This window comes from Vicugna pacos, chromosome 17 (assembly GCF_048564905.1).
Source record: "Vicugna pacos chromosome 17, VicPac4, whole genome shotgun sequence".
In the NCBI taxonomy this organism is placed as follows: domain Eukaryota; kingdom Metazoa; phylum Chordata; class Mammalia; order Artiodactyla; family Camelidae; genus Vicugna; species Vicugna pacos.
In genome coordinates, this window is record NC_133003.1 from 39834852 (window position 1) to 39843075 (window position 8224).

At 44.2% G+C, this 8224-nt stretch overlaps 1 non-coding gene across 1 annotated transcript; it reads right to left on the reverse strand.

Moving 5' to 3' along the window:
• Positions 1-7786: 7786 nt before the first annotated feature.
• LOC116284052 (U6 spliceosomal RNA) lies at positions 7787-7893 on the reverse strand. Its single transcript, XR_004193838.1, has one exon. It is a non-coding gene; the product is annotated as a U6 spliceosomal RNA (small nuclear RNA).
• Positions 7894-8224: the final 331 nt, after the last annotated feature.

The window sequence follows — 8224 nt, forward strand, 5'->3', positions numbered from 1 at the left end:
GAACAGCCACATGGACACGTCCTGTGCACAGAGAGAAAGGTGGGTGTGGTGCTAGGGAAAGACCTGCACTGGCGACACGGATGTGGGGATCACTAGGGCCTGTGGGTGGTAACCAAGGTCTCAGAAGTGGAGAAGGCGTTCATGGAAAGTACCTAGGGAGAGATAAGAAGGAACAGACAGAGGGCAGAATGTCAGGGTTCATCCATAGTTGAAAGGCAGAAAAAGAAGGGAAAACAGAGGAGGGACCATAAAAGTATAGAGACATCTGCCATGGAGGGAACTCACTTTAAGAATAAGAAAGTGGTCAAGCTGTCTGACAGAGCAGAGGTTCAGCAGGATGTGAAATTAGATGAAGCCTTCATCAGACACGTCAATCAAGAAGTCACTGGTGACCTTTTCAAGAGCAGTTTCACTATAATGGTGAGCACAGAATTTAAAGACATTTGATTACTTAAATGCAGAGGGAGAAAATGGGACTTGAATGTCTTTATATCAGGACAGAATTTGTATAGCAGTCATTTTCCAGGCTTGGCAAGCAGAAAAGGAGGGTATCAATTAAGTAGCAGAAAACCAGGCTTACAATAGGCTAAATCATAAGAAGAGTTATTGCGTACTGAAAAAGAAGTTTGGAGGCAAGCATCCCCAGAGTCAATCTGGCAGCTTAGCAGTGTCATAAGAATCTGGACTCTTTCTATTCCTCTGCTGTCACCCTCATGCTTATCACCACATGGTCACAAAATGGCAGCTGCAGCTCCAAGCATCACATTCTCACCTGACAGTACCTACAACAGGAAGGAAGACAGCTACAGCCAAAATACGGCTCACACCACACCCCTCTCTCCCTGTACTGGGAGGCTTTCCCTCATACCTCATTGGGAACTCAATTGCGTGCCCTCTCCTAGACCAGTTAAGATAAGGATAGTGGGACAGCCGAAAATGGCTTGCACAGATCATGATTCCTCCCCTGGGGCTAGGCACATGGCTGCCTGAACAGAACTGGTGTTCAGTCCACAAGAAGGACTGGGGACTGGCAGCTGGGGTGGCAACCAGCAGTGTCTGCCGTAGGAAACCATCCTTTCACAGGGTGAAGATGAGTTATGGGAAACCAAACCAGAGACCTCACAGAATGGGACAAGACCTTAGAGAGCTTTGAAAAGAATGTGTTCTCGGCCCTGTTGTCACTAGTCCACATGCATCATTTTACTGGCCCTCATAATGAGATTATGAAGAAGAAATTTATTATCTCTGTTTTACAAAGGAGGAAAAGGAGGCTCAGAGTGTTTAAGTAATTTGCTCAAGGCTATGCAGCTAGTGAGTAGCAGAGATGAGATCTGAACGCACCCAGGTCTTTCCCTCCAGACTGACTGTTTTTTCACTCACTATACTTTACTACCTAGGTACTGCCAGGTATAAATACATCCAGGTATTGAATGAGCCTGGGGTAGGGGCAGGAGGAAGGGGATCTTGAAACTCACAATCTCTCTGTGTCTTTAAAATCCTATCTCTCTTCCAAATATATTCCAAAGTGCATGGAATATGGAATATATTCAAAATATATCCATCTATATATTTCAGGATGAGCACACATGCCTAATTTAAATCATGACAGCATGTTGGAAAGGCATCTTAACAGTACCTAGAAACAAAAGTAAAGAGGCCATAAATGCTATGTAACCCTTTAGTTCTGCTCACAGTGTCCCAGAAGTTGGGTGGTGGGACTTTCAGTTTCCTGAGAATGAAAGAGCTCTAAGGCAAGCCAGCCTTTCTCAGGGTTAACATGGCCCTGCTCTAAGCTTGGGATCAGTTGTTTTGCTAGCTGGGTCTCCGGTGTCTTTCCTCACCATGCCCAAGACTGCTAAGATTGCCCACTGTGGCTTGGATTAGGGCTGTGGGCAGAAAGGTGAGAAGCTAGCTGGGACTTGGCAAGGAGATGACCCCACCTTCCCACCAACAGTGGGAACTCAGTTCTAGTCACCTATGCAACCCCTCTCTCCCTTGTGAAGGACCTAGAGACTCTGAATCCCTCTTACCGATACAGAGCTTAAAGGTGTTATCCAGAAATGGCATTATCACATTGTAACAGGGAAGAACAAATCTGACTCCATATTGGATCTTTTCCTTTTCCTTTTAACCTTTGTGTATACAGAATACAGGACGGCCCAGTCTCAAGGCTCTACCTTTACAGGCATAACACTCTTCCATTCATATAGAGAGAAAAAGTTTCAGAACAGAGAATAACATTTGTCTTGTTGGAGGTTTGTAGGAATGTTGTGACCAGACCTACATGGATGGCTGCAAGAACAAAGGATTCTGGCACCAAGGAGTTTACAGCAACTAGCCACACCCTCTCCCCTTTTAGTATACAAGAGGCTTAAATTCTGACTCAGGGTAGATAGCTCTTGGACCCCAGTCCACCACCTTCTTGGTCTGCTGGCTTTCCAAATATAGTCGCTATTCCTTGCCCCAACAATCCATCTCTCGATTTATTGGCCTGTCCTGTGGCAAGCAGTACAAATTTGGACTCGATGATAACAAGTTATAATCCAAACCTAAACCAGGGGGAGTCTGAAACAATGTTAAATCCATTCAAGTCTTCCCCTGGCCCACAGAGCAGCCATGGGGCGCCCTGGAATATGAAGTAGAAGGCACTTCTTCCTCTGGGCAATAGAGCCAGCCTGGTGCCAGGGTGCGTGACTTGGTGAGTGGATTTTAGTCTCACTGAGCAAAGCACAATACAAAATAACGGCCCTGACCCAGGTCTTGTCTCAGATTCCCCAGAAGTTTCTCCGGAGGTTAAAGCAGAAAGCTGGGGGACACAATCTCACTCAGCTTAGAGGGAAAGGAGGGGAATTCTAAGCACTCTTTTCTGGTTCTTGAACTACTTAAATCCTACAGCTCAGCCTGGAAAGACTCGATTAAGAGGAGTTGAAGGAAAACCTCAGAACCATGAAAGGCCCAAGGCCACATTCAAAAAGCTTTCAAAAGCTGTTGGCACGGAACAATTTTGTTTAGTTCACAAAATTGGCATTGACTCAGCCAACACCTCTCTTCTTAGCTTCATTCCTCAGCCTCATTCACAACTCCCCATGGCACAGGAGGAAGGGAAATGCAGTGCTTAAGATGGCTGGGCTACAGATTTAGGTTTAGAATTGGCCGTAGTTCTTTGGAGCTGTGTGACCTTTGGCAAGTTACTTAACTTCTCTGAACTTGAGTTTCCTCATAGGATTATCATAGTGACAAGATGAGATAATGATGTATAAAGCACTTCACATTATGCTTGCCCCTTGGAAAATGGATAGTACATAATAATTTGTTACTAACCTAAGCAGTGCTAGAAGAAAGAATGCAGAAGTGGTCAGCCCATCTGACCCCACTTGTCTTGCCTAAACACCCAGATAGGTTATGGCCAGTGTGGTAAGAACTATTAAAAGTATGTATGATTGGAAGTTGGCATGACCAACTTTGTCTTTTTTACTGAACATCTACGTATAAAGCACTGAGCTAAGTATGATGGTGAAGATAAAGAGGGGAAAAAAAATCCTCTGCCCTTAAAGAGTTTGCAGATTGGTAAGAAAAGAAGGATCAAAGAGGCATCTGCTGTTACCACTTGAGAAACGATTCTGCTAGTGTCTATCATTTTCTCCCTGCCCCATCCACCACCTGGAGGAGCCAGCCCTTCCTGTCTTGTGATCCCGACTCATCCTGGGTGCAGCTGATTGGGACAGAACTAGGCACCTGACCACACCAAGCCAATCAGATTCTCTCCTGGGAGTTTAAAATTGAGCAGATCAGAATTTAGACTCAGGAAGAGGTTCGTCCGTGATGGTGATGGGTACAGAACTATCAGTGATATAAACTCAAGGCTGATAGAGTTCTCTGCCTTGGGCACACCACTTCGTAAGCAGAGAATTCCAGAGGAAAGTAATGATGGGAGGCCAGGAGCTCCAGAAAGTGATGAGAGAAAGAGGTGGAAGCAGTAGCCCTTTTAGATTCTTGAAGGCTTTTCAGTTCCTATGAGGCTCAGCTATCTTTTCTCAATGGGTTCTCGTGAGTCTTCTCTTCTGATAAACCCCCTTTCATTGGAGCAATCAACGCCCCCTGATTCCACAGAAGGGCTGAATGTGTGGGACTCACTGATTGGCTATAAGGAGCTGCCAAAGGCTATTCAGATATGATTCCTTTCATCAGAATAACTGCCTCTGGACATCCTGATTAGATTAACCATTTGGTTTTAATCCAAACCACTGTTTGGCAATTGATCCCATTTGAACAGATCCAGGAATACAGGAGTGTCCTCCCCTCTTACTCAGAGCACCACGAGGTTATGTGATGGTAGACCGTGATGAAGAGATCACTGAAAAACACATCCTTCTGGGGAATCAAAATTCCGTAAGTTGTAGATAAAAGAAAAGTACAGTTAAAGCTCTTTCAGGCTCTCCTCCAGGCCTGCCTTCTGACCTCTAGGTGGGGGGCAACCGCTTGCTCTCAGGTCTTGGGCTTCGATGTGTGGACTTGTTTTCACGGCTGACTTAAGGGACACTTTACGCCAGCACCACCCAGCTGCATAGAAGACAGGATCAGCTGGTCATCAATCCAAATGCAGTGTCCATCCAAAACATCTTTTTAAAAAGCATAAACACAATTACTTTCATCCAAGCACCCTTTCTGAATACCCCGGGCTTGCTGGTACATTAGCAGCCTGATTTTGTCATCGCTAAAGCCTCTAAAATTTAATTCAGGGAAGTCTATGAAAGAGGTATTGCGTTTGAGGAATATGTATATTGCCTGTACATCAATTGGCATCTTGGGACTGCTCCGGGGCACAGAGGTCAAAGTTTAGTGATGCATGGAGTTGTCGCCCTAATGGTAAGTATTGATCAGCAGCCTCAGAAGCAACCAGCAGGCACTCAGGCTTTCTCCAGCCAGACGCCAGGCTCCCAAAGAAGGAGTGTCTCCCCCAGAGAGGCTTGAAAACAAGGCACGGAACACTCGAGCCTGCAATACAGAGAGACACTGAGACAGTGAATGATTGCTTTGCTGGGACACATGGGAAATGATAAATAGCATCGTGGAATGTCTGCATAGCTGTGATACCTGGAGGAAAGTGCTCAAAACCAATAAATATCATATACACACGAATATATTAGTTTTCTACTGCTGCCCTAACAAATTACCCCACATTTAGTGACTGACAATAACACAAATTTATTATCCCACACTTCTGTAGATCCAAAGTCCTCATTGGCTAGACTGGTTTCTCTGTTCTGGGTTTCCCAAGGCCAGAATGAAGGGTTGCATTCCTTTCTGGAGACTTTCTGGATGGACTGCTTCCAAGCTCGTTTGGGTATTTGGCTGAATTCAGTTCCTGACAGTTGTAGGACTGAGGTCCCCATTTCCACACTGGCTGTCGGCTGGGAGCTAGTCTTTGCCCCCAGAGGCTGCCCACACTTGTTCTCATGTTGTACACACTGTCCCCTCCAGCAGTGGCAGGGTCCCTTTCACACTTCGAATCTCTCCAACTTCTGCTTCTGCCAAATCTCTCCCAGCTCCAGCCAGAGAAATTTCTCTGCTTTTAAGGGTTCGTGTGATTAGATTGGGCCCACTGGGTCATCCCAGATAATTTCACTACTTTAAAGTATGTGACCTTACTTATACCTGCCACGTCCCTTTTGCCATGTGACATAACATATTCCAAGGTTCCAGGGATTAGGATGTGGACATTTTGGGGGGGTCTTACTATTTGGCCTACCACAAGAGACATATATTTGTATATCCTGAAAAGCAGGGTTGCATCTGGAACAACCTAGTGGGGAATGCATTGCAATCAAACTGAGCAAAATGCATTGGATGGTGTTCTAGTCACCTACTGCTGCGTAACAAGTTACCCTTAAATTTAGCAGCTTAAACCAAGAAACCTTCAGAACCATGGAATTATCCTAGAACTTTCATGGGTCAAAAACCACATGCAGCTCAGCTGAATGCCTCTAATCCACAGTCTCTCACAAGGTTGCAGTCAAGTTGTTTGCCAAGGCTGCAGTCTCATATGAAGACTCAACTTGAGGGTTAAAGATCCACTTCCAAGTTTATTCACATGTTGGCAGGCCTCAGAAGAGTCACCTCCAAGTTCACCCAGATGGTTATTGGTGAGCCTCTACTGTGTACCGTGTGGGTCTCTCCATGGGCTGTCTGAGTATCTTCCCAACATGGCAGCTGGTGATCTGAGTGAGAGCCAGAGCCAGAGAATGAGAATACCAAGAGAGAGTGAGGGAGTCTGAGATGGAAGCCAGAACCTTTTCTTCTAAACCATCTTAACCATTTTTAAGGGCGCAGTTCCATAGTGTCAAGTATATTCACATTATTGTGCTTCAGATCTCCAAAACTTTTTCATCTTGCAAAGCCGACACTCTGTCCTCATTGAACAACTCCCCATTTCCCACTCCCCTCATTCCCTAGCAACCACCATTCTACTTTCTGTCCCCATGAATTTGTCTACTCTAGGTACCTCCTATAAGTTGACCCATACAGTATTTATTTTTTTAGTGACTGGATTATTTCACTTAGTAAGATATCTTCAAGTCCATCCATGTTACAGTATGTGATAGGATTTTTCTTTTTTAAGGCTGAATAACATTCCATTGTATGTCTACGGCACATTTTCTTTATCCATTCATCCATCAGTAGCATTTGGGTTGCTTCCATCCCTTGGCTATCATGAATAGTGCTGCTGTGAAGAATGAGTGTGCAAATATCTCTTCAAGATCCTGCTTCCAATTCTTTTGGATTTATATCCCAAAGTAGGCTTGTTGGACCAGATAGGATTTCTAGTTTTAATTTTTGAGAATCCTCCATACTGTTCTCCACAGTAGCTACACCACTGAACATTCCCACCACATGGGTTCCAATTTCTCCATCCTCACCATCATGTTATTTTCTGTGTGTGTGTGTGTGTGTGTGTGTGTGTGTATGTTTATAGTGACCATCCACAGCTCCCTGTAGTTTTGATTTGTATTTCTCTGGTGATTAGTAATGTTGGGTATCTTTTCATATGCTTATTGGTCCTTTGTATGCTTTCTTTGGATGGAAGCCACATTCTTTTAGAAACCTCATATCAGAATTGATATCCCATCAATTCTGTTGTATTCTATTTATTAGAAGGAAGTCAGTAAGCCCAGTCCACACTCAAGGGGAGCAGGCTACTAGGAAGAGGGACCATGGGGGCCATCTGAGAGGCTGCCAACCACAAAGGGGGTCTCAGGGGTCCATGAAGAAGGGCACCTCAGGCCTTCAGTGCATCAAGGAGATTTTCTTATACTTCCATTTTGGTAGGAATCACTTGGAGGAGTTTATTAAAAATAAGGTTCTTAGGTTCCTCCCCAGAGGTGCTAAATCAGAGGAACTTGGGTAGGACCTAGGAATCTGGTTTTTAATACAAAGTCACAGGGAATTTTTTTTTAAGATATAATTTATATGCCATAAAATTCACCCTTTTAAAGTATATAGTTCAGTGGTTTTTAATACACTCACAAAGGTGTGCAACCATCACTGAGAACATGACCTCCCCACAAAGAAACCCCTGCTCCTTAGCAGTCCCTCTGCTTTCCTCTCTCTCCAAACCCCTGACAACCACTGATCTAACTTCTGTCTCTACGGATTTGCCTATTCGGGACATTTCACATAAGGGAAATCACACAGTATGTCACCTTTTGTGTCTGGCTTTTTTCACTTAGCATGATGTTTTTAAGGTTTATCCATGTTGTAGCATTTGTCAGTATGTTATTTCTTCCTTTTTTTTTTTTAACACTTCATGAATTTCCGTGTCATCTTTGCACAGGGGCCATCCTAATCTTCTCTGTATCATTCCAATTTTAGTATATGTGCTGCTGAAGCGAGCGCTATGTCATCTCCTTTTATGGCAGAATAATATTCTATTGTATGGCTACACCGCATTTCATTTATCCGTTCACTCGCTGAAGGACCCAGGAGAGTCTTATCATAAGGCGAATTTGAGAAAGGCCGCATACTACGTTTTACAGGGAGACCAAAAGCAGTTTGGGTGTCTCAGATGCTTATAAAATGCAGATGTCTAGGCCCAGCCCAAATCTCCTGAATTAGAATCAGAGGAAGGCCCAGGAATCTGTGTTTTAAACAAAATTTTCAGACAGATTCTCTTGCACACTGAAACTCAGACTTGAAAAAAAAAAAAGAAAGAAAGAAACAGACTTGG